We start from the raw sequence: 26,149 nt of genomic DNA on the forward strand, positions 1-26,149 counted from the left end.
GTTTAGCAGAACCAATCATTGAATTTAGAAGATGAATGTGCTCATAGCATCTTCTGGAAGTGTTCTTTGAGTTATCTGATCTGGTTGGACAGAACAATCATTGAATTTAGAAGATGAATTTGTTAATAGCATCTTCTGGAAGTGTTCTTTGAGTTATCTGATCTGGTTGGACAGAACAATCATTGAATTTAGAAGATGAATTTGTTAATAGCATCTTCTGGAAGTGTTCTTTGAGTTATCTGATCTGGTTTGGACAGAACAATCATTGAATTTAGAAGATGAATTTGTTAATAGCATCTTCTGGAAGTGTTCTTTGAGTTATCTGATCTGGTTTGGACAGAACAATCATTGAATTTGGAAGATGAATTTGTTAATAGCATCTTCTGGAAGTGTTCTTTGAGTTATCTGATCTGGTTTGGTAAGAACTACAGAACCAATCATTGGAATTAAAAGATGAACTGCATGATCGTCTTCATTAAGAAGTTTCTTTTCAAGCTTCTTTTGCTTATTCCTTTCCTAAAAATCATAGCCCAGGGCTATTTGAAGTTTCAACCTCTGAGAATCCCATTTTTGTCAAGTATAACAGTTTATTCTCCTCATCAGAATCAGAATTCAAGATTTCTCGGTATTAAAAGAACTATCGATATCTGTGAAATCATTTTGAAAGGTCACTTCATAATCAGATGAGTTGTTATCAGAATCAACATGTTGCCTGAATGCAAGCTTTTCAAGAGCTTATATTATTGAGTTTTATTCTCAAGAGGTTTTGTGACATTATATCTACATCTACATTTGTCAAAGATGATAGATTCTCTGATTTGAAGAAGACAAATATATTGGGTTTTTACAATTGAAGAAATACTCAATTCACCAGTCTGAAATCAAACAACTTAATATTCATGCATCATATTTAGGCATTTGCAAAAATAGATGCATTTTCATTCATTTTTATTCTTGTTGAATTTTTAACAGAAATTTCAAAGATTTTAGCAAAGATTTCGAATCCACTTGATGGATTAGTTTTTGCCAGAGAAGGTTCATAATGAGAAGAACTCATCTGAAGAAGGAAGAAGAAGTTCATAATAAGAAGAATTTGTTCAACCTTTTACCTGAATCCATCATTTGATGGATCATCTTTTCCAGAGAAAGTTCATAATGAGAAGAACTCATCTGAAGAAGGAAGAAGAAGTTCATAATGAGAAGAATTTGTTCAACCTTTTACTTGAATCCATCATTTGATGGATCATCATTTCCAGAGAAAGTTCATAATGAGAAGAACTCATCTGAAGAAGGAAGAAGAAGTTCATAATGAGAAGAATTTGTTCAACCTTTTACCTGAATTCATTACTTGAGGGATCAGCTTTTCCAGAGAAAGTTCATAATGAGAAGAACTCATCTGAAGAAGGAAGAAGAAATTCATAATGAGAAGAATTTGTTCAACCTTTTGCCTGAATTCATCAAATTGATGGATTATCTTTTCCAGAGAAAGTTCATAATGAGAAGAACTCATCTGAAGAAGGAAGAAGAAGTTCATGATAAGAAGAACTTGTTCAATAATTCTATCACAGAAAAAGATAGATTAGCATCAGCCTTTCTAGAGAAAGTTCATAATGAGAAGAACTCATCAAGAGCTTAGTCAATCTTTTGAATGACTCTATCACAGAAAAGAGGTCATCATCATCCCCAGCAGAAAGTTCATAATAAGAAGAACTCATCTGGAGAGAGAGAAGAATTTATTCAATATCTCCATTATGATCAAAGTAAAGTCAAATGGATAAAAAATTTTATTATCTTTTCATCTTTGCCCTATTCTTGTTAACACAAGAATGAGCAAAGAGGGGCAGCTGAAGATACTAATTTTTTATCCATATTATTATTATTATTATTATTATTATTATTATTATTATATTATTATTATTATTATTATTATATATATTATTAAATAATTAATTACAGGCCAATTACAAATGGACCGGCCCAGTTACAAACAAACCAGAACCGGTCCAGAACAAACCAGAAACCCTAAACATTTGGAGGTTTCAGTTAGGGTTTCCTAACCCTAATCTAGCCGGCCGCCTCATCACAGCCGTTGGATCTGAGAGATCCAACGGTCCAGATTGCTCCAGATGGAAACCCTAGGGTCTGATACCCTAGGGACACGCGGTCGCCGCTGCTATCTCGCCGCCTCCGCCGCTGCCACGTCCCAACCGAAGGCTCCAGAAGCTCCAACGCCAGCCGTCCACGCCATGGCTACGGGGTGAGTCACCACTGGTAGTCCGGTGACTCACCGAGACCCCATCTTCGGACCAGTCTGATGGCCACACCGGTGGCTATAAAAGCCACCACCCCAACCTGAAAAAGAAAAAAGGGAGACAGAGACAAAAAAAAAAAACAGAGATAGACGAGGAAACAGGAGATCGAGAGAGATACAAAGAAACTAGATACTAAAAACTACCAACGATCTCAACAACCATTCAGCAAAGAAACAGAAAAGAAAGGAAAAGGAAGGAAAGAAACTTACCGAGGAAGCCTCGACCACCGGATCTCGTCAGAACCTTCGAAATACCGAAGGTATTTTTGTAGATTCGCTCCGATTAGGAGCTTTTTAAGGGAAAAGAACACCGGGACCGTCCTTAGGACGGTCCGATCTATCTATTAGTGTGAAAATAAATTTTTCCGGCCACCAAATGTGGTGGCCGGCGGTGACATTCACGGCGGCACACGGTTGCCGTCCGGTGACCAGCTTCCCTCCGATGAGGGAAGCTAGAGAGAGGCGAGAGAGTTTTAAAACTCTCTCAGTTTAGAGAGAGAGAGTGAAATGAGAAATGAGATAGCTGGCCCTTCGGGCCAGCCGTTTTGGGCATAAATAGCCCTTCCCAAACGACGCCGTTTTGGGGAGGGCTATTCGTGTAATTAAACAATAGTTAAACCCCGTCCGCAGTCCTCCGAACTTGTAAACTTTACATTTTAGTCACTAAATTGAATTTATAATATTTTTAATTCAGTCTTCGAATTTTAATTTCTTTTATTTTAATCCTTTATATTAAAATAATATATTTAGGATAAATAACAGATTTAATCCTTAATTTTAATAAATATATTTTAATCCTTAGTTTATATTTTTAATTTATTTTATTCTAATATCCGAATTTTAGATAATTTTATTTTAGTCATTAAATAAATAAAATAAGAAATAGCATGTTTAATCCCTATAATTTTGATTAATTATAAATTAGATTTTTAAATTTTATTTTTACTATAATTTAGTCATTTATTTTATATGTTTTCATTTATTTTACTGCTTTTAAAATATATTATTTTAGTGGTATTTTTATTTTATTTGTTTATATATTTATGTATTCATAAATATATATATAATAAATAGTAATTTTTAAATATTTATTTTTAATATCGAAGAAAAGGACAGTCTTAATACAACTGGATGTCCTATTCTGATATTTTAAAATTAAAAATTAAACAATATTATTTAAATTAATATTTATCAATATCAAAGAAAAGAGCTGTCTTAAGGCACCTAGAAGTTCTTTTCTGATATTTTTTAAATAAATAAATATTTTATATAATTTTGAAATAATAGAATTATAAACTAAATATATTTTGAATTTTTAAATTTTAACAATAGAGACAATTTATAATTAAAAAATACCAATTTTGGGCGTTGTAGGGGTGCTAATCCTTCCCTAAACGTAATCGACCACGAATCCCTTTTTATTATTAAAAAGAATGAATTTTGGTTATAAACGCAGATCAGATTATTTTTTTAATTGATGTTTTCTTAAAATTCTTTTAAAAAAATAATAATAATTTTTAGGTATTCGACCTACCTGATCCAAAAGGCCGATGGCGACTCCCAAATTATTTTCAAAACTATTTATTCACATCAATTTCCCCGCCAAGTATAATATTTCGTGCCCGGACGAAAATCGGTTACGACAAAGGGCAGGGAACTCAGCCACGGTTGCTTTTGTGACAGTGAAATTTGTCGGTGGAGAAGAGTTAACGAGTGGCCTCATGCCGGTATAGGTGAAGAAGTTTCCATCCAGTTGAGTATTATTGGTTCCCAGTGGAACCACAAAATCAGAGAGAATATCAGGATCTCCACCTATTGCTGAGAAAGGGAAGGAGATAACTAGAATTGCTAGGAAGAATTGTTGCTTGACAGTAAAGGACATGGCTGGAGAAAAAAAACTAGGAAACAACGGTGCTATGCCTTCAGACATCATCAAGAGTTCCATATATGCATGGGAGAGTTTCTTGGTATTGTCGATTAGATATTTGTTGGATTGTTAACCCTGTGAATTTGTTTAGCAAAAGGAGTCAGAAACATGGCAGCTATAGGCTCAAATTTTCTTGTCTATGTTCCCAGGTTTTCTTTATTCGGGAATCTGAGGATGTTCTTTTAACAGATCCATATGATTATTTTTGAAGAAGCAAAGGCATATCCACATTTCCTGTGTGTTTTTTTTTTTGGGTTTGGTACTACTATGGACAGAATCATTAAGAGGCTTTAAAGAGGTGTGTTTAGAGCAGTGTTATCTAATTCGGAACTCACCCCACGAATCTCGTTCGAATTTATTTGTTTTAGTTTAGGAGTCGTCCGTGTTTCAGTTTGAGGTGCTGGAATGATCAAATCTACATATTGGGAACCTAATACATCAAATGCAAACAAAATCAATAATAAAGGAAGAGAAGGAAGCATTTAGATTCTGACACCACAATCTATGTATAACATCACAAAGATAATAAATTTAAATTGTAGTGTTGCATCACATTATTCCACCCCACGACATAAATCCCAAAGTCTGCTCTAAAAAAAATCCTTCTAATTTACAAACTATAAAATTAACAAATTGTGATTAAGAATCTGTTACGTGAACCAAAATAAATTATACATTAAATAACACTGATTTAAAGATTTATATCAATAAACCTATGCTTGGTAGGAAAAAGGAGTGTGATTACTTAATCTTAATCATTTCCTTTGGACTTACCAAATATTAATGAAAACAAAAGTTATATATACAACTTACTCTTAATCATTTCCTTTGGAGTTACCAAATCTATTAATGGAATTAGCCAATTATATATAGAGTTTTGTTTATTTATTGATAAATTCTAATTCTAATTTCTAATCTTAATCCTAATCCTAATTCAATTTTGTTGAGAAGAAAATGAAATAAAAGTTTTTTAGAAAAAAGAAGTGTTCTTAGTAAATATAAAATTCATTAAAAAACAGTAAAACGATAACTACTAAAAAGGAAAATCAGATTAAATCTCACCAAGTTATATAGATCATCGAGTCTCATTATTCCTATTATTTTATAGATTATTAGCTTACATATTCACGGCGAAAATATTTTTACAAAGAAAATTATATTAATGTCACATAATTTTGTTTTTTTAATATAATTAAAAGACACGAAATTCATAGAATAATACTTATGAAATATATTTCCACGTGGATACATTAAATAGTTATCCTAAACATGTCAATTAAAACGCAGCCGTTTTTTTTTCTTTGGGGATGATGCGTAGGCGGAGGGAAGACGTCTCTGTGCAGAAAACGTCGTCAACAAAATCAAAGAGGTTCCAAAACAACTCCCCAAAAAATTAGATATTCTGCAGAACTTGGAAGGAAGAAGAAAGTAAAATGGCGTGTCGTTTCATTCTTCAAAATCCGTCAAAACGAAAATTACTTCACTCCACCTTCGCTTCCAGATCCGTAATTTCTCTTTTTTTTCTATTTCTAATATTAATTTGGGAGATGAAAATTTCCTCTCCTTTATTTGATTTTTATTATCTTTTAATGAAAAGGCAAGTACTTTGGTCTTAGCTGAACATGAAGGCGGCTCGATCAAGGCTCAGTCACTGAGCGCGGTGGTGGCTGCCAACTCCGTCAGCAGAGACAATCCCGTTTCCTTGCTTTTGGCTGGCTCCGGCTCTTCCCTTCAACAAGCCGCTGAGAAGGCTGCCACGTGTCACCCTTCTATTTCTCAGGTAACTTCACATTTGTTATTAATTACTTCAATAGTAATAATTTTGTAAAGAATGGTAATTATTTCACGAGTGAATATGTTTTCTTTGTAGGTGCTTGTAGCTGATTCCGATAAGTTTGCATACCCTTTGGCTTAGCCATGGGCTAAGTTAATCCAATTGGTTCAGCTAAAAGGAGGCTACTCTCATGTAATTGCTAGTTCAGGTTCATTTGGGAAGAACATATTACCTCGTGCTGCTGCCCTTTTAGACGTTTCTCCTGTTACTGATGTTGTTGAAATTAGTGGCCCTCAACAATTTATCAGGTAACTCTATGTTGTCATACTATCTGTTCGATGAAACAGTGTGCATGCACTTTGGCGGATACTATTTGTATGTTAATAATTGTTGCTTGTAGTGCAAGTTAAGTTAATCAAATTGTGTCGATACACTTGAACTTTCATAACAGTGAACTTCTTTAAGAATGACAAGTAGATTAGAGTTTAGAAGGTGTTAGGTATGGCTCATAAATATACCAGTAAAGAGGACAGGAGATGGAGCGGAGTGAGCGAAGCGAACATCAACTGTCCTTACAAAGAAAGTCTCGTTGTGGGGTTACAAATTATGTGGGTTGGGGGTGCGGGGGCTACGGCCCCGCGGTACGGTACAGGGTTGATTTTGTAATTATGTACCATGGTTTTCTATTATAAATAGAGATGTAACCTAGACCTAAAATATCATTGAATAAAATTCTAGCGCCGCCTAGGCACCGAGGACGTAAGCACATTGCCGAACCTCGTAAAATTCTCGTGTTCTTTCGTTTTCTTTACCCGTTTTCGTCAACAATTGGTATCAGATGTCAGGAGCAAAATTCGAAGTCGCGAAATTCGATGGTCAGGGTAACTTCGGATTATGGCAAACGAGGGTGAAGGATCTATTGGCGCAGCAAGGGATCTTGAAGGCTTTGCGACCTACAAAGCCGGCGTCGATGGATGAGGAAGATTGGGAAGAATTGCAGCAGCGAGCGGCAGGAACCATACGATTATGCTTGGCGGACGAGGTCATGTATCACGTCATGCATCTATCGTCTCCAGACGAAATTTGGAGGAAGTTGGAAAGTCAGTTTATGTCCAAATCCTTAACGACAAAACTGTATCTGAAGCAGCGGTTGTATGGGCTGAAGATGCAGGACGATCACGATTTGGCGCAACACGTGAATGTCTTCAATCAAATCGTTTCTGATCTGGCTCGGCTTGATGTGAAAATTGAGGATGAAGACAGAGCGATGATTCTGTTGTGTTCGTTGCCTTCCTCTTACGAACACATGGTGACTACTCTTACATATGGGAAAGAGACTATCAACGTTGAGGAGATTACTGCAGCCTTGTTGGCTCACAACCAGCGGAAGCAGAATGCAGGGGAAAGCTCTCAAGCCGATAGCTTATATGTCAAGGGTAATCGAGATCGTGGACGGAAGCCAGAGAAGGTAGGGTCCGGGAAGCGGAATTCCAGATCCAAATCCAGGGATAAGAAGACGATTCACTGTTACAAGTGCAAGGAGGCGGGTCCGGGAAGCAGAATTCCAGATCCAAATCCAGGGATAAGAAGACGATTCACTGTTACAAGTGCAAGGAGGCGGGACATATGAAGCGAGACTGTCCGAAGTTCAAAAAGCAGACTGATGAGAAGCGTGATGGCTCATCCAAGTCTGTGAACGTGGTCGAGGATGATACTTCTGATTGCAGTGAGGGTGATATGCTTTCTATTTCAACGACACAATTGACGAATGCTTGGATTCTTGATTCTGGATGTTCTTATCACATCACGCCAAATAGGGAATGGTTTTCGACATACAGGCCGGTTAATTCTGGTTCGGTTTATTTGGGTGATGATCGATGTTGCAATATTGTTGGTATTGGTGATGTCAGAATTAAGATGCACGATGGCTCCGTTCGGACGTTGAGTGGTGTTCAACATATCCCAGACTTGAAGAAGAATTTGATTTCCTTGGGCACTTTGCACAAGAATGGTTTTATCCCTAAGGCTGACGAGGATAGGGAAACCATTCGGATTGTTAAAGGAGCATTGACTGTGATGAAAGGCAAGATGACTGCAGGGATATCTACAGATTGTTAGGGAGTACCGTTGCAGGTGGAGTTCACTCTGTTGAGTCCTGTGATGATACGACAAAATTGTGGCATATGCGCTTGCTCATCTTAGTGAACGTGGTATGGCAGAATTACACAAGATAAACTTGTTGCATGGTGTCAAAAGCTGTAAGCTCGATTTTTGCAAGTATTGTGTTTCTTGGTAAACAGACTAAAGTCCGTTTCAAGACTGCGAAGCACACACTCAAGGGATTCTTGATTATGTGCATTCTGATGTATGGGGGCCTTCCACGACATCGTCTTTGGGTGGATCTAGGTACTATGTTACTTTTATTGATGATTTTTCACGGAAAGTTTGGGTGTATTTTTTGAAACAGAAATCTGAAGTTTTTGAGAAGTTCAAGCTGTGGAAAGCTGAGGTAGAAAACCAACAGGACGAAAAATCAAGTGTTTGCGGTCTGACAATGGTACGGAGTACACAGATTCACAGTTCCTACAATTCTGTAAGGAGCATGGGATTCAGAGGCATTTTACAGTGCGCAAGACACCACAGAATGGTGTTGCGGAACGAATGAACAGGTCGTTGAATGAAAGAGCCAGATGTTTGCGGTTGAATGCCGGGCTTCCCAAACACTTCTGGGCTGAGGCTGTTAACATGGCGTGTTACCTTATCAACAGATCGCCAAGGGCATCGCTGGCTGGGAAAGTTGCAGAAGAGGTATGACTGGTCATGATGTTAGTTTTGATAACTTACGGATTTTTGGTTGTCCTGCTTATGTGCATGTACCTGCTGATGAGAGATCCAAACTTGATGCAAATCGAAAGAGTGCATTTTTCTGGTTACAAGAAAGGTGTCAAAGGATTCAAGTTCTGGGATCCAGTTGCGAAGAAAGTTGTGATTAGTAGAGATGTCGTTTTTGATGAACAGTCTATGTTGCAGCAGAAGCAAGACACGACAGTGGTAGATTTCGAGCAGTTTCCAGTTGAGAAACCAGAAACTTCTCAACCGACTTCTGGTGGTTCCACTACGGATGATTTGCAGGATTATAGTCTCGCCAGAGACAGGGTGAGACGGACGAATATAAATCCTCCGAACAGATTGGGTTTTGAAGACTTGGTATCTTTTGCACTTACTGTTAGCAATGATGATCCAGTTACTTTTCATGATGCCGTTACTAGTCAGGAAAACGACAAGTGGATGGCAGCCATGGTTGAGGAGATGGAGTCTTTGAATCACAATCGCACATGGGAGTTAGTTCCCCTTCCTGAGGGTAAGAAGCCGATTGGTTGCAAATGGGTGTATAAGAAGAAACCAGCAGTAACAGAAAAAGAGGGGGAGAAGTTCAAGGCTCGTTTGGTAGCGAAGGGTTTTTCACAGCAGAAAGGAGTTGATTATGATGAAATCTTTTCTCCTGTGGTCAGGCACACTTCAATCCGAGCAGTACTTGCATTGGTGGCTAGTTGGGATTTGCATTTAGAGCAGATGGATGTTAAAACTGCTTTTTGCATGGTGATTTAGAGGAGCAGATCTACATGCGGCAACCTGAAGGTTTCACTCAACCTGGAAACGAGCATTTAGTTTGCAGATTGAAGAAATCTTTGTACGGGTTAAAACAGTCTCCGAGACAGTGGTATAAACGGTTTGACTCCTATATGATCAAGATTGGCTACAACCGATGTGAGTATGATTGTTGTGTCTATGTTAAGAGCCTTGATGATGGTTCTTTTATTTTTCTATTACTGTATGTTGATGATATGTCGATTGCTGCGAAGAACATGGATGATGTTATCGGTTTGAAAACTTTATTGAGTCAGGAATTTGATATGAAAGATTTAGGTGCTGCAAAGAAAATTCTTGGAATGGAAATTTGCAGGGACAGAGACTCAAGGAAACTGCGGCTATCTCAACGGGGTTATGTTGAGAAATGCTAGAAAGGTTTGCGATGAGCAGCGCGAAACCAGTTAGCACTCCATTGGCGAATCACTTTAAGCTCTCATCAGAACAGTGCCCTAAGACAGATAAGGAAGCTGAAAATATGGAAAAGGTTCCGTATTCTAATGCTGTTGGCTGCTTGATGTATGCGATGGTATGTACTCGTCCTGATTTAGCTCATGCTGTTAGTCAAGTTTGTAAGTACATGTCTAAACCTGGTAAGCAACATTGGGATGCAGTCAAGTGGATCTTTCGGTACTTAAAGGGTACTGTGGGACATGGAATTGTTTTTGGGAGTCAGCGGGATAATCCTTTGGTTGTAGGATATGTGGATTCAGATTATGCAGGTGACTTGGATAATAGAAGATCTACGACAGGGTATGTGTTTACTCTTGGTGGAGGGCCTATTTGCTGGAAGTCTACTGTTCAATCTGTCGTGGCACTATCTACAACTGAAGCTGAATACATGGCAGCGGCTGAAGCTGCAAAAGAAGCTTTATGGCTTACTGGTTTAGTGAAGGAGTTGGGTGTTCAACAAGGTGGAGTTCAGTTGCTTTGTGATAATCAAAGTGCTATTCACTTGGCTAAGAATCAGGTGTATCGTGCTAAAACTAAACATATTGATGTAAGGTTCCACAAGATCAGAGAGTTGGTTGCATCTGGAGAGGTTTTGTTTCAGAAGGTACATACTGATGAGAATGCCGCTGATATGTTCACCAAGTCTGTTACGACAGACAAGTTCAAGCATTGCTTGGACTTGTTGAATGTTTCGAGTTGTTAAAGAAGCAAGGTAACCCAACCCACATTGAAGTTTCTAAGGGGCAGGATATTCGCCAAGGTGGAGATTTGTTAGGTATGGCTCATAAATATACCAGTAAAGAGGACAGGAGATGGAGCGGAGTGAGCGAAGCGAACATCAACTGTCCTTACAAAGAAAGTCTCGTTGTGGGGTTACAAATTATGTGGGTTGGGGGTGCGGGGGCTACGGCCCCGCGGTACGGTACAGGGTTGATTTTGTAATTATGTACCAGGGTTTTCTATTATAAATAGAGATGTAACCTAGACCTAAAATATCATTGAATAAAATTCTAGCGCCGCCTAGGCACCGAGGACGTAAGCACATTGTCGAACCTCGTAAAATTCTCGTGTTCTTTCGTTTTCTTTACCCGTTTTCGTCAACAGAAGGAATTGCACTTTTCTAACGTTATCTAGGGGGTTATTGTTAAGGTATATGTTTGTCACCGGTATGCTTAATTATTTCTAGGTCAATATGTTTAGAGTTTCATACCCATGTCCCTATGTATAAATGTGCCATATACAAGTATTAGATATGGGTACTGCCATTCCGGGAAAATGATGAGTCTAGGCAACATAGGTATTTTGAGGTCTGTTCCATATCTGCTAGTTGGTTGCTGGTCTAGGGCCATAGGTTCTTGATTTTGAATTGTACTAAAATTATAAGGTTGTGTAATACTTATAGCTTCTTGTGAGTTGTGGCCATGGTTGACTTGGTTCCCACATGTGTTTATGATCGGTAAGTAACTACTTGTTTCTTAATGGTGAATAACAAAGCAACCAACTATGACCACAACCATAGCTTCTTGCGAGCTGTTGCTTTGTTCTTGTGCGTTAAGAAACCAAGTCGATTACAGGGTTATGAACATCAAAAAGCAACTCAATGCTTATCTTGTACTATGCAGAATCCTATATGTGAATAGTGAATCATTATTTTGCCAATGCTTATTTTGTATCATGCATGATCCTACATGCGAATAATGAATCATTATTTTGCCAATGCTTATTTTGTATAATGCATGATCCTACATGTCAAGACGAACCATTACTATGCCTCTTGTTAACTGATTTTGATTCAAGATGTACTCCTTTCTTTGTCACAGGCCTATTTATGCAGGAAATGCCCTTTGTACAGTTCGATACACTGGTGCTAGCCCTTGTATGTTGTTAGTTAGATCCACCTCTTTTCCGGTGCCTCCTCTTTCGGGTGATTCAAAATCTGACGGGGCTTCTATTTCTGAGGTTGATCTCTCAACCTTAGATGAAGGTATGTTTTCCTTTTACTGATGCATAGATGTTCACATTGACTTTTCTCTGCCTTGTAAGATTTTTGCATTCCTGCTCAAAGAAGAAAGGAACCAAAGAAGGCTTCCGTGTTCTTGTAGTTTCTAATGGATATTTCTTTTGTGGTCGGAATTATAATGTTGAGAAATTCTCTCTTAAAAATTTGATCAAAACTCCAACTCTTTATGTTTAGTTGGGTTGTTGAGTTCGCAACAAGAGTCTATGTTGTGTCTTGAACTTCATTCTTGCATTGATTGCAGATTCTATTTGTAAATCTAGATTCATAAAGCTATCATCCGAGGAGACAGATCGCCCTGATTTGGGAAGTGCAAGAGTTGTGGTTACAGGTGGAAGAGCTTTGAAAAGTGCTGAGAACTTCAAAATGATAGAGAAGCTTGCAGAAAAACTTGGTGCAGCTGGTATCTTCAAGAACTCTACTATGTCAAACTTATAAATCTTCCATTTGATTGTTGTCTTGTCGCACCCCTTATTCGATGAATATGTATATTTCAGATTGGTCAACATGATCTATTAGTCTTTATTTACTTTTTACCATATCATGCTTACCGGTTCTTACCTTTTGCTATAGTTGGTGCTACCCGTGCTGCTGTTGATGCTGGATTTGTTCCCAATGAACTTCAGGTAAGATGCATATGGTTTTTCCTGCTTACAAGTTACAAGCATGCCATAAGCAGCTTGTATCTAATGTTACAATTAGCACCTTTTGTTGCTGGGACATCTTGCATATGTTTTTCTTCCTCATCTCCTCTGTAATACTAATTTTTTTTGTCAGGTTGGCCAAACTGGAAAAATTGTAGCCCCGGAACTATACATGGCATTCGGTGTTTCAGGAGCCATTCAACACTTAGCTGGTATGAAGGATTCTAAGGTTATTGTTGCCGTCAACAAAGATGCTGATGCACCCATCTTCCAGGTGACCCTCCTTTCCTATCCAGAGATGTATCTGTCATTGAGAGATGTGAATGTATGCATACATACAAAAAATGGTGCATATATGACCTTGATTCACACAAGTCTGAAACTGATTGATTCTCACTGCCATTCTATATTTTTTACGGTGCAGGTAGCTGATTATGGACTCGTAGGCGATCTTTTCGAAGTGATACCAGAGTTGTTAGAGAAGCTTCCTGAGAAAAAGTAGACCTGTATACTTCCCAAAGTTGCAAAAAATATTGATTGTTGTTTAAACCAAGAGATTCTAATCGAACAGCAATAAAACAGATGATAACTTGTGGTATTTTATCACATTAAAGAACATTCTTCATTTGCGAAGCACTTAAAATTATTCAAATGATCAACGTTTTCTTTCTTTGTATGATATCAAGAGATTATAAGAATAAACTAAATTGGACTTCAATCTCAAATATTGACGGGAAAATAGGAAATTTCTTTGAACAAAACAAAGAGAAATTAAAATTAATTAAAATATGTAAGAACAGAGGTTGAACCAAGCGCATCTAGTGTAGTGGTATCATAGTACCCTCCCACGGTACTGACCGGGGTTCGATTCCCCGGATGCGCATTCCTTTCGTGATATTTTTTTCCCGTTTTAGCCTATTTTTACATCCTGCTTTTTCCTCCTTTTAGCCTTTACTTTCTCACTCACGGCTTCGCTTCTAGTTCTGATTCAATGAGTTCAATTCGTGAAATCCAGTTGCTGGTTTTATGGGTTCTCCTGATGAACCACTTGCTTTGTCCTTCTGCAATAACAATATATATTAGAACCAAAGACAGAAGGGGTTGTCCTTCTGCTGACCTTGTGGCTATTGACAGGAGAGGAAGCAGTATCTCCCAATCATCATCAACAAAACCATCCGATGATCCGTTGGTTTTTCTTTTCTTGAAACTCAACCTGTTTTTCCTAATGCTTTTATGATACAACCAACCTCCAAAAACATGTCTTCCAGAAACTAGAGATGAATGATGTCTGAGTAACAACAGCGGCTGTTTCCATTCATCTCAACACCATTGCTATGATCGTTTGAGAAATCCTCAAAATACGTAGTCCAGCTACTTCCCCCAGGCGTTTCATCATCATATAACAAGTCCCTTAACGTATGAGACAACAAAAGAAAGACGAGTCGAATCCTCATAAAACCCTTTCTGAATATATATATATATATATATATATATATATGGCATGTACGGTCCAAATAGGAATTAGAGTGGGAGAAGAATCAGGCCCGTCTCATATCTAAAAACAAAAAACAAGTTGAGAATAATTTAGAATCTGTGGCATGTGCGGACCAAATAGGAATTAGAGTGGAGAAGAATGAGACCCGTCTCAAAAGATGTGGTTCATTTATTATTTTTCAAGGTTAGACCTCTAAAATATTTTATAATAAATATTAATTTCAAATTTGAAATTATGAGTGATCTATATTTTATCAAAATTCATCATGAAAAACGATTAAAGATACTGTCAAAAATCTTTGTTTGCAACTTTCTCTGTTACTTTTTCGAAAATCAAACAGTAAGTTTGTTATATATGGACGGACGTGAATAACATTCATGTGTAGAATCCCTAAATTTTGAGACACTGTGACGTGTCACATGCTACACTTATATACGGACGTGCCTAGAAAAAAAATGTATACAGCACCATAGATTTGTTATACCAAAATGTATTTTGTTATGTGTGGGCTTTCTATTTCTTTAACCTAATTAGTATTCGATTAATTGATTAACTTGTTATACCATGTTAGATAATAAATAAAGAAATATTATATTCAGGTGAAAGCTATATAGGTGAAAAACTCAATTCGGCTCACAATCATCCCTAACAGTAACTTCTTTTTTATTTTTACTCAATACCTAACGTTAACTCTTAAAATAGTGGGTTGGTGGATAAAATTATAAGATAAGTAGTGAGTTGGTTTTTCCTGTTCATGAATTCACTAAAAATAATTAATGTTTTACTATTTTTTTTTGTTTTTTGGTAAAATACTAACTGGTTTGAAATATTTGATAAAAGCTCGAGGTACTTCATAAATGCATGCCCTAAATTTGGTAATGACAATGATATTTTGACTAATTGTGGCTAAATAATCATAGTAATGACCAAAATTAAACCGAAATCATGATTTCTTGGGTAATTAATGTATGGGTGAAATTTTAATTTTAATCTTTGATTATTGAAAAAAAGAATTATGCGACGATTAAGGAAGACTTTGTGCTTGTTTCCATTTCATTGGTACATTCTTCCAAATTTTAATTTTCACGAGATAAAATAATTTGTGACCAAAGTAAAAAATAAGTAATAATTGGTGACTAATGATATAGTTCACTCTTTTATTACTGGTGGGGGCTCATGTGACCCTCATTTTTTTAAAAGATTAAATGATTTTTAAATAAATTTATTTTTTTAAAAAATAGCCAATAAATAAGGATGATTTTCGCCACTATTTTCTAAGATAAAAACAAAATAGAAAAAAAAAAACGAGAGACATGGCATGGGGGTGGGGGAAAGGGGTAGTTCATGCCCAGCACTTGCACCCCAATATGCATTTATTTTGTTGCATTATGTGATGCATGACCAAACAAACGGAATACGCTTTGTTTCATTTTCAAAAATGTTTCCTTTTTTAAAATATGCCTCATACTTTTTGAGATAAAAACTTTGTCGCTATATTATTATAATATAATTGTAATATTTGTCTAATTATAATAGTCCAAGGTTTTTCTTTTAATAATTGTGATTATAAGTTAGTATTTATTTAAAAAAATTAATTATTAATAATAAATATATATCCTACAAATCGAGCTGCTCGATTATGTGGTGCTTTGAATGGAGTTTTACAAAAAGAATTGTGATATATACGTTTCTTGCTTAACTCTATTTACTAATGTTTCTTTACCTTTGGTGATGTTTGCCTAATTGTTATGAAAATGAAATAAAAATTAAGGTAGGTAATCACTAATTCTTTCATTCATTTTCGATTTATAATTTCTTTAATACTCGCCTATATATAATTTTCATAATACCTAATTGAAATATATATGTATGTATGGTTGTATACACGTGAATAAAGGGGGTGATATTAGAAATTACGTGTTAGATATCATAATTGATTTTTTTATCATTATTAAATTAAGATGATTACAAAGTAGTATCACAATTGAATTGTAATGTTAATTTAGAAGTTGAAAATACGATTTTTTTTTTATGATAGGGAAAATAAATTTAGAAACTTTAGAAATACAAAGCATATAAATAGGGTCGATAAGGTTCCTGAGACAAATACAATGTTTCCTACAAAAGGAAACAACCGACAAGAAAAACATAAAACATAGAAATAATAATATAACAAAGAAATCACGGTGGGGCATCATATAGTCATTTTGACAATCCATCGTCTTCCTGGACATGCATGTCATGATGGAGAGAGTTTCAACAGAGAAGACTTTCTTATTTTCGAAACCAGAAATCTTGATGGTCATCGAAAGAGTTTCATGCAAGCCAACAAAATTTAGAGAATTTGATTCTATCAAAGCAAAAAGTCGAACAAGACAACCCGCTTACAGAAGCAAGAAGCCAGGGTATCATAGGTTATTGGAAATAGGTCTAGAGAAGAAGGACATTAACAAAGCGAGGTCAATTACAAATGGAGATTATCCTCAAGATAAATGACGCCCAAAACACAAACGATTTGATTGGAATTCAACACAACACATCCATCAATTGCCATCAAGGGCCTAATTGGACCAATGATAAATAGAAAGTATCACTTTTTATGGTCAATTGGGCTCAGTTTTCATCCGATAAGCTTAAAATTTATCTAACAAATCTAATCACACTTACTAATTTATTTATTTATTTATGACTCGATTTAACACTCGAACTTAGTCAGCATATATCGAATGATTTCAGAAGAAAGCGACCTCAAAACGAGCAAAACCATGACAAACTCTAAATAACCAAAGTCCAGCAAGAGGACAACCCCTTAAACTTCGGAAGTCATGGTTGACGAGAGAAAATGGAAAGGTAGGTCAGAAGAAAAAAAGGGTGAACACAAAGGAGAAAAGAAAAAAAAGAGAGGAGGAGAAGCAACGGAAAAAACATAAAGAGAACACAAGCATAGAAGATGAAAAAAAAGAGAAAAAAAGAGGAGGCGAGCGGTCGATGACTAGTTCAAGGTTGGTGTCGTCATCAACGATGAAATAAAATTTGAAAAAGAAGTAGCGAAATAAATAGAGAAAAAGTGAGACTTGCGTTTTGTTGTTGCTGATGTGACTGTGTGAAAAATATAATTTTAACAAATAATAAATAATATAGTATTTAATTGCCAGCCTGTCCTCTTAAAACCGCCCCAAGATGATAGGTATAATGGAGTCATAAAATCGAGTTTTATTTAATTTTTGAAACAAATCTAAGTCTTAATTTATCTAAAATAATTTACTCATTCTGTAATTTGGATTGGATTTTGATGATCACTTGTAAATATTTTATTACGATCCGACGTAATCGTATCCCAACTTAAATAAGTTCAATTATACAATAACTTTAAAAACAAAAAAGAAAGTATACAATAACTTTAGCTCTAATTTAGAAATATTATCATTTCATATTATCAAATTGTTTAACATTTTGTTTTCTATTTAATTTATTCTTACATTATGAAAAAAAAGTAGGAAATAATGAGAGAGAGAGAGAAACATAAAGCGTTTAATAATTAGTTTAGTTTCAGGACAAAAATCATTGACTTAATTATAAGTGAGAAAATCAGAAAGCGTAAAGAATCCGCACTCTCATGAAACTGACAATTTAAAGCCTTTTAAGCAATCCAAACTGCCACGTCAGCAGAGAACCTGAACAACCAAATCTGGCAATGTACTCGTTTCCTACGTGCCCACCAAACGCTCCCAGACACTTTCTCAATTCTACTTTTGTTCCCTAAAATAATTATATATAAATAAGCTTTTTCAGTAAATTTATTTACGGGAAAAAAAGTTTTCAATCCACAAAGAAAAGAGTGAGATCTGCTCATCAGTTTTGATTTGATGTATGATTTTCTTTTTCATTTTGAAAATTTTGATTTTCAAAGTCATATCATGATAATGCATGTAACATTTATAGATGATTTTATTTATTTATTTCAATATATTTTTTTATTTTGATTTGTAAATGTTAATAGGGAAAATAAATTATTTTTTAGATAGATTATTATTAGGTAAATTAAACTAAATAGATCTTCTTCTTGTTGTTTTTGCAGATGGATAATATGGGTGAAAATGGGAGTGGTAATATCCAACAGGATAATAACCTAGAGGAACTATTCAACAGTGTTGATTTTGATAATTTCCAGAATATAATTGAAGCCGGGGAAGAAGAGTGAGGCTGCTTCTTACTTTTATTTTTCTGTAAAAGAGAAAAAATTACACTTTTTTTCACATGAAGTTAAGTATTTTTTTTTTACTTTTTAAAAAACTATATGGCTACAGTTTAATTTAATTTAATTTCACTTTTTATTTTGGTAAATCAGTCCAGTGGGGGGCTTTCAAGCAGCTCTTAGGGATGAAATTGAGGTTGCTGATTGCCACTTAGGGTTAGATCAACCTCCTGAAATGAATCCAGAGGTAATTTCTTATTTTTCTTTTTTTTCATATTTTTTTTATTTTTTCACATTAAAAAAAACCATAGATTGTGAGGTCCATTTCATGATAGTGAACAAGATTTAACAAAAAAAAAAACCCTAATATTTTTAGTCCATTTCTTGACGATGGAAACAATGTAAAAATGAGAAAATAGGGCATTTTTCTTATTATCTTGATCACTTGATTTTTTTTTTTACTTCACCAGGAGAATGCTATTTTACATAGTAATGAAGAATTTAGCTCCCCTTCACTGTACAATCCCCAGTCTCTACAAAACTCGCCGGGTTCAGAATCATCCACGAATGTTAAACCCGATCAAATGAACTGGGCGAGTGATCTTCTCATGCCGGTCTCGATAGGAGCTGATCTGAATAAGAACAAGATCATCGAACAAGCTATCAGAGACATGGATGAGCTAATAAAAATGGCTACAATGGGTGAACCACTGTGGCAACGCCAAGGAAATGGTGGAATGGAAACCCTCAATGGGATTCAATACTTGAGGGAATTCGGTTGTTTCGATGCCACAATGGAAGACATAATAAGAATGGTTGAAATCGGTGAACCAGAACTGTTCCCGAGCTTTGATTACTTCCATCCAGATAACCAGACACCAACTTTTCTAAAACCCGAATTCGAACCATTGAATGTAGGAGCTACACGAGATATCGGACTCGTTAACATGAACACCATGAACATTGTTGAGTTGCTCATGAATTCGGTTCTTGTTTGGTTTTACCTTTTCCCTTGAGCACTTTCATTTTATACTTACTTATGAACTAATTCTTTTCATTTTGTTTTGATTAGAAGCAATGGTCGATGGTATTTTCCAGCGTTGTCTCGAGAGCAACAGTGCTAGGAGTTATTTTAGATACTGTTGATGGGAGCTGTAATGGAGTTCTTCAAGTGGTATACCTCAAAATCCATTTCTTTCTCTCTAATTTCATGTCATTCATTACCCTATTGAAATCTCAGCAATATTGCATGCATGGAATGCTTCATGTTGGAGTTTTATATAATAAATAATACATAAATACACCATTGTTTTGCTTATGAAATATTTCTTTAATAACCTGATTGTTTTATACAATCTTTACCAAAATAAATTGATTGAAATAATTCGTTTATGTAAAGAAAGAATCACATAAAATTTTAAGGGAAGGGTTGTTTCATAGATATTTCTTTGTAACTTTGGGTTCATTTTGATTTCAGTTTTGAGGAAAGTTTTGCATCGTAGTTGAACATTTCTTTCTTAAACAAAAGCCTTATAAGTTCATTTTGATTCAATCACAATTTATTAAAAATTCTTTACAACCCATTTGTTTATTTCTTCTAACTGATCTTAAGGGAAAAAATTATGTCGTATCGAAGGTTTCGTTGTTAACTAAAAGCCCTATATATGAATTTATTTTGATTTAAAATTTAGAGAAATCATTAAATTCAATCATCGTTTATTAAAAATTCTTGATGATTCATTTGTTTATTTCCTCTAATTGATTTTTAAGGAAAGAGTTGTGCCAAAGGTTAAATATTTCTTTGTTAACTAAAGTTTTGTGACTTCACTTTGATTTTCTTCTGATATTTCTTTGTTAACTAAAAGTCCTACAAGTTTAATTTTATTTTGATTTAAGAGTTTGAGATAACCAATTATAAAATTTTGATAATTTATTTCCTTTAATGATTTTTAAGGAAATTAAGGTTTGTTTATAGTTGAATATTTCTTTGTAGCTACAAGGCTTTATTCGTTTCAATTTTCGGTTAGGGTTTAGGAAATTAAATCATTAATTTCAATCATAGTTTTCTGAAATTTCTTTATATTCCATTCTTTTATTTTTCTCTAATAGATTTCAAGAAAAGAAAAGAGTTTTATCAATTGAGTATTCTCTTTTCTTGAAATCAATTAGAGAAAAATAAAAGAATGGAATATAAAGAAATTTCAGAAAACTATGATTGAAAATGCTGCCTCATAGAACATGGGGAGTGGTTGATGTTTCCTTGGAGAATCTATTCCCATACCCACATATCCAGTTCCGAAGAAGACCATCAGGCTGTTTAATCCAAGAAATGTCGAACATGTCGAAGTCGATAACAAATCCCTTCACCCTCTCTTTCGTCCCATTGTCAACTCCGGTTTTACATTCAGTGCCAAACCATGGATCGCGGTTCTCCACAGGCATTGCCAATGGCTGGCAACTTCCATGGCTTGAACCACTCCTACTGATGCTGGAGGTAAATGTGCTTTTTTTCTTTCTTTCTTTTTCGATTTCGAATTACAGACTTAATCGTTGGAGCGCGTCCCCAAATTTTCATTTTTGTTCAGTTTTGATACCACACCCGGGGAGGGATAGTATGCTGAAGGTGGCTGAAAGGATGACGAGAAAATTCTTCATGAATATTAGTTCATGTACTGAGAATACATGGATAGGATTGCCTTCAAATTTTGGTGCTGAAGATGTTAGGTTCAGATTCGGAAATACATTAGCTGTTCCCGGGAAGCCTCCTAGTAACACTTTAATCATCACTACTTCTGTTCCAATCCCGGTTCCGGTGAACGTCTTGTTCAATTTTTTTCATTATGAACATTCGAGACACAAGGTACGTAAAAGATATGTACATATACAAGTGTCGGATATAAATATATGTCAAACATGAATATGCATGCATGCATACATAAACTTTCATATGGTTAAATATGGATTTGCTTTCAAAGGAACGACTTGTCCGAGAACTTGCCTATGTGATAACCGGTGAAATCCTCAGAATCAGTTTCGGTTATGCAAGTGAACGTAAGTTTGCTTACCATTTCCAGTCTTATCATTACAATTGTCTCCATACGACCTAACTCATAAGTATATACAACGAAATTCTCAATCGTCTCCTAACAAAATCGAGATATTGTATCTGCAAGAAAGCTACACCGATGAAACCGGATCGTATATGTAGTATTCACACCGATGGATACCTTCTCCGTGTCATTGATCTTGAACGGCGGAAACTCGAATGATCCATGTATTTTATCATCAGGGTTCGCCATTCTGCCTGATAAGCCATCGGGGCAAGGAGATGGACCCGTGGGAAGTATCTTAACGATAGCGTTCCAAAGCGCGGACAACGTATCGAGAAACGAGTTAATACCTGTGTTGACGCTTAAAACCATCGATGTGCTCTTGGCCTCAACCATTGCTTCGATCAGGGATGTTATGGTATTGCTAGCTAATAGGTTCGGGATGCAATTTGCTAGAAACTGATGAAGAATCGAGTTCTAAAACTCGATTCAACACAATCAGTAATGGTGAGTTTCGAGCTACCCTTTTTCTGTTTTTACATTCTGCATATGTTAATGGATTAATTGTTCATAGAACTAATGGTTATGTTGGCCATCAAATGGCTTGCTTGGAGGGAAATAGGGATGAAGAAACCTAAGTGAACTGCCCCTGTTTGCATGTATGTTTCTTTTTATGTTGTTTGTAAGATTATGTAAACCCAAAGGAGTTTGGAGCTTCGAATGTTGTTAGTTATGGCTCATAAATATACCAGTAAACAAAGAAAGTCTCGTAGTGGGGGTTACGATTATGTGGGTTGGGGGAGCAGACTTGCTGTACGGTTCAGGGTTATTTTTGTAAATATGTATCAGAGTTTATTTATTATAAAAGGAGATGTAACCTAAACCTATGAGACAATTGGATTGAATAAAAATTCTAGCACCGCCTAGGGCACCGAGGACGTAAGCACATTGCTGAACCTCGTTAAATTCTTGTGTTCTTTCCGTTTTTCTTTACCCGATTATTCAACAATTGGTATCAGATGTCAGGAGCCAAATTCGAAGTTACGAAATTCGATGGTCAGGGTAACTTTGGATTATGGCAAACAAGGGTGAAGGATCTGTTGGAGCAGCAAGAGATCCTGAAGGCTTTGCGACCTACAAAGCCTGCGTCGATAGAGGAGGAAGATTGAGAAAAATTGCAGCAGCGAGTGGCAGGAACCATATGATTATGTTTGGCGGACGAGGTCATGTATCAAGTCATGCATATGTCGTCTCCAGATAAAATTTGGAAGAAATTGGAAAGTCAGTTTATGTCCAAATCCTTAACGACTAAACTATATCAAAAGCAGCGGCTGTATGGGCTGAAGATGCAGGATGATCATGATTTGACACAACACGTGAATGTTTTCAATCAAATCATTTATGATTTGACTCGGCTTGATGTGAAAATTGAGGATGAAGACAAAGCGATGATTCTATTGTGTTCGTTGCCTTTCTCTTACGAACACATGGTGACTACTCTTACATATGGGAAAGAGACTATCAAAGTTGAGGAGATTACTGCAGCCTTGTTAGTTCATAACCAGCGGAAGCAGAATGCAGTGGAAAACTCTCAAGCTGATAGCTTATGTCAAGGGTAATCGAGACCATGGACGGAAGCCAGAGAAGGCAGGGTTTGGGAAGCAAAATTTCAGATCCAAATTTAGGGATAAAAAGACAATTCACTGTTACAAGTGCAAGGAGGCGGGACATATGAAGCGAGACTGTCCGAAGTTGAAAAAGCATACTGATGAGAAGCGTGATGACTCATCCAAGTCTGTGAATGTGGTCAAGGATGAAAATTCTAATTGCAGTGAGGGTGATATGCTCTCTATTTCAACGACTCAATTGACGGATGCTTGGATTCTTGATTCTGGATGTTCTTATCACATCACGCCAAATAGGGAATGGTTTTCGACATACAGGTCGGTTAATTCTGTTTCTGTTTATTTGGGTGATGATCAATGTTGCAATATTATTGATGTCAGAATTAAGATGTATGATGGTTCTGTTCGGACGTTGTGTGGTGTTCGGCATATCCCAGATTTGAAGAAGAATTTGATTTCTTTAGGCACTTTGCACAAGAATGGTTTTATCCATAAGGCTGATGAGGATAGAGAAACCATTCGGATTGTTAAAGGAGTTTTTGACTGTGATGAAAGGAAAGATGATTGTAGAGAATATTTACAGATTGTTAGGGAGTACCGTTATAGGTGGAGTTCATTCTATTGAGTTCTATGATGATACTACCAAACCGTGGCATATGCTTCTTGCTCATCTTAGTGAACGTGGTATGGCTGAATTACATAAAAAAATCTGTTGCATGGTGTTAAAAGTTGTAAGCTCGATTTTTGCAAGTATTGTGTTCTTGGTAAACAGATTAAAGTTCGTTTCAAGATTGGGAAGCACACAACTGAAGGGATTCTTGATTATGTGCATTCTGATGTATGGGGGCCTTCCACGACATCGTCTTTGGGTGGATCTAGGTATTATGTTACTTTTATTGACGATTTTTCACAGAAAGTTTGGGTGTTTTTTTGAAACAGAAGTCTGACATTTTTTAGAAATTTAAACTGTGGAAAGCTGAGGTAGAAAATAAAACAGGACGAAAAATCAAGTGTTTGCGGTCTGACAATGGTATAGAGTACATAGATTCACAGTTTCTAAACTTCTGTAAGGAGCATGTGATTAAGAGACATTTTTACAGTGTGTAAGACACCACAACATAATGGTGTTGCAGAACGGATGAACATGTCATTGAATGAAAGAGACATATGTTTGCAGTTGAATGCGAGGCTTCCCAAACACTTCTGGGCTGAGGCAGTTAACATGGCGTGTTATCTTATCAATAGATCGCCAAGGGCATAATTGGCTGGGAAAGTTGCAGAAGAGGTATGGTTTGGTCATGATGTTACTTTTGATCACTTACGTATTTTTGGTTGTCCTTCTTATGTGCATGTACCTACTGATGAGAGATCCAAACTTGATGCAATATCGAAGGAGTGCATTTTTCTGGGGTGTCAAAGGATTCAAGTTATGGGATCAAGTTACGAAGAAAATTGTGATCAATAGAGATGTTATTTTTGATGAATAGCCCATGTTGCAGCAGAAGAAAGACACGAAAGCGGTGGATTTCAAGCAGTTTCTAGTTGAGAAAATAGAAACTTCTCAACCGACTTCTGGTGGTTCTGCTACGGTTGATTTGCAGGATTATAGTCTCGCCAGAGACAGGGTGAGACAGACGAATATAAAGGCTCCGAACAGATTGGGTTTTGAAGACTTGGTCTTTTTTGCACTTACTGTTAGCAGTGATGATCCAGTTACTTTTCATGGTGCCGTTACTAGTAAGGAAAATGTCAAGTGGATGGCTGCCATGGTTGAGGAGATGGAGTCTTTGAATCACAATCGCACATGAGAGTTAGTTCTCATTCCTGTGTAAGAAGCCTATTGGTTGCAAATGAGTGTATAAGAAGAAGCCAATAGTAATAAAAAAAGAGGGGGAGAAGTTTAAGACTCGTTTGGTAGCAAAGTGTTTTTCACAGCAGAAAGGAATTGATTATGATGATTTTTTTTCTCATGTGGTCAGACACACTTCAATCTGAGTAATACTTTCATTGGTGGCTAGTTGGGATTTGAATTTAGAACAGATGGATGTTAAAACTGCTTTTTTGCATTGTGATTTAGAGGAGCATATCTACATGCAGCAGCCTGAAGGTTTCACTCAACCTGGAAACGAGCATTTAGTTTGCATATTGAAGAAATCTTTGTACGGGTTGAAACAGTCTCCGAGACAATGGTACAAACAGTTTGACTCCTATATGATCAAGATTGGTTACAAGCGATGTGAGTATGATTGTTGTGTCTATGTTAGGAGCCTTGATGATGGTTCTTTTATTTTTCTGTTACTGTATGTTGATGATATGTTAATTGCTGCGAAGAACATGGATGACGTTATCGGTTTGAAAACTTTATTGAGTCAGGAATTTGATATGAAAGATTTAGGTGCTGCAAAGAAAATTCTTGGAATGGAAATTTGCAGGGACAGGGACTCAAGGAAAATGTGGCTATCTCAATGGGATTATGTTGAGAAAATGCTAGAAATGTTTGCTATGAGCAGCGCAAAACCAGTGAGCACTCAATTGGTGAATCACTTTAAGCTTTCATCGGAACAGTGTCCTAAGACAAATAAGGAAGCTGAAGATATGGCAAAGATTATGTATTCTAATGCTATTGGCTACTTGATGTATGCAATGGTATGTACTCGTCCTGATTTAGCTCATGCTGTTAGTCAAGTTTGTAAGCACATGTTTAAACCTGGTAAGCAATATTGGGAAGCAGCCAAGTGGATCTTTAGGTACTTAAAGGGTACTGTGGGACATGGAATTGTTTTTGGTAATCAGCGGGATAATCCTTTGGTTGTAGGATATGTGGATTCAGACTATACGGGTGACTTTGATAATAGAAGATCTACGACAGGGTATGTCTTTACTCTTGGTGGATGGTTTATTTGTTGGAAGTCTACTGTTAAATCTGTTGTGGCATTATCTACAACTGAAGCTGAATACATGGCAGCGGCTGAAACTGCAAAAGAAACTTTATGACTTACTGGTTTAGTGA

At 36.2% G+C, this 26,149-nt stretch overlaps 1 non-coding gene and 1 pseudogene across 1 annotated transcript; both read left to right on the forward strand.

Annotated features, from left to right (window-relative positions):
- The first annotated feature begins 5,589 nt into the window (after positions 1–5,589).
- On the forward strand, positions 5,590–13,403 carry LOC120197849 (annotated as a pseudogene).
- A 183-nt stretch (positions 13,404–13,586) lies between these two features.
- TRNAG-CCC lies at positions 13,587–13,657 on the forward strand. Its single transcript has one exon. It is a non-coding gene; the product is annotated as a tRNA-Gly (tRNA).
- The last annotated feature ends 12,492 nt before the right edge of the window (positions 13,658–26,149 follow it).

Source organism: Hibiscus syriacus, unplaced genomic scaffold (assembly GCF_006381635.1).
Source record: "Hibiscus syriacus cultivar Baekdansim isolate YM2019G1 unplaced genomic scaffold, ASM638163v2 tig00117056_pilon, whole genome shotgun sequence".
In the NCBI taxonomy this organism is placed as follows: Eukaryota; Viridiplantae; Streptophyta; class Magnoliopsida; order Malvales; family Malvaceae; genus Hibiscus; species Hibiscus syriacus.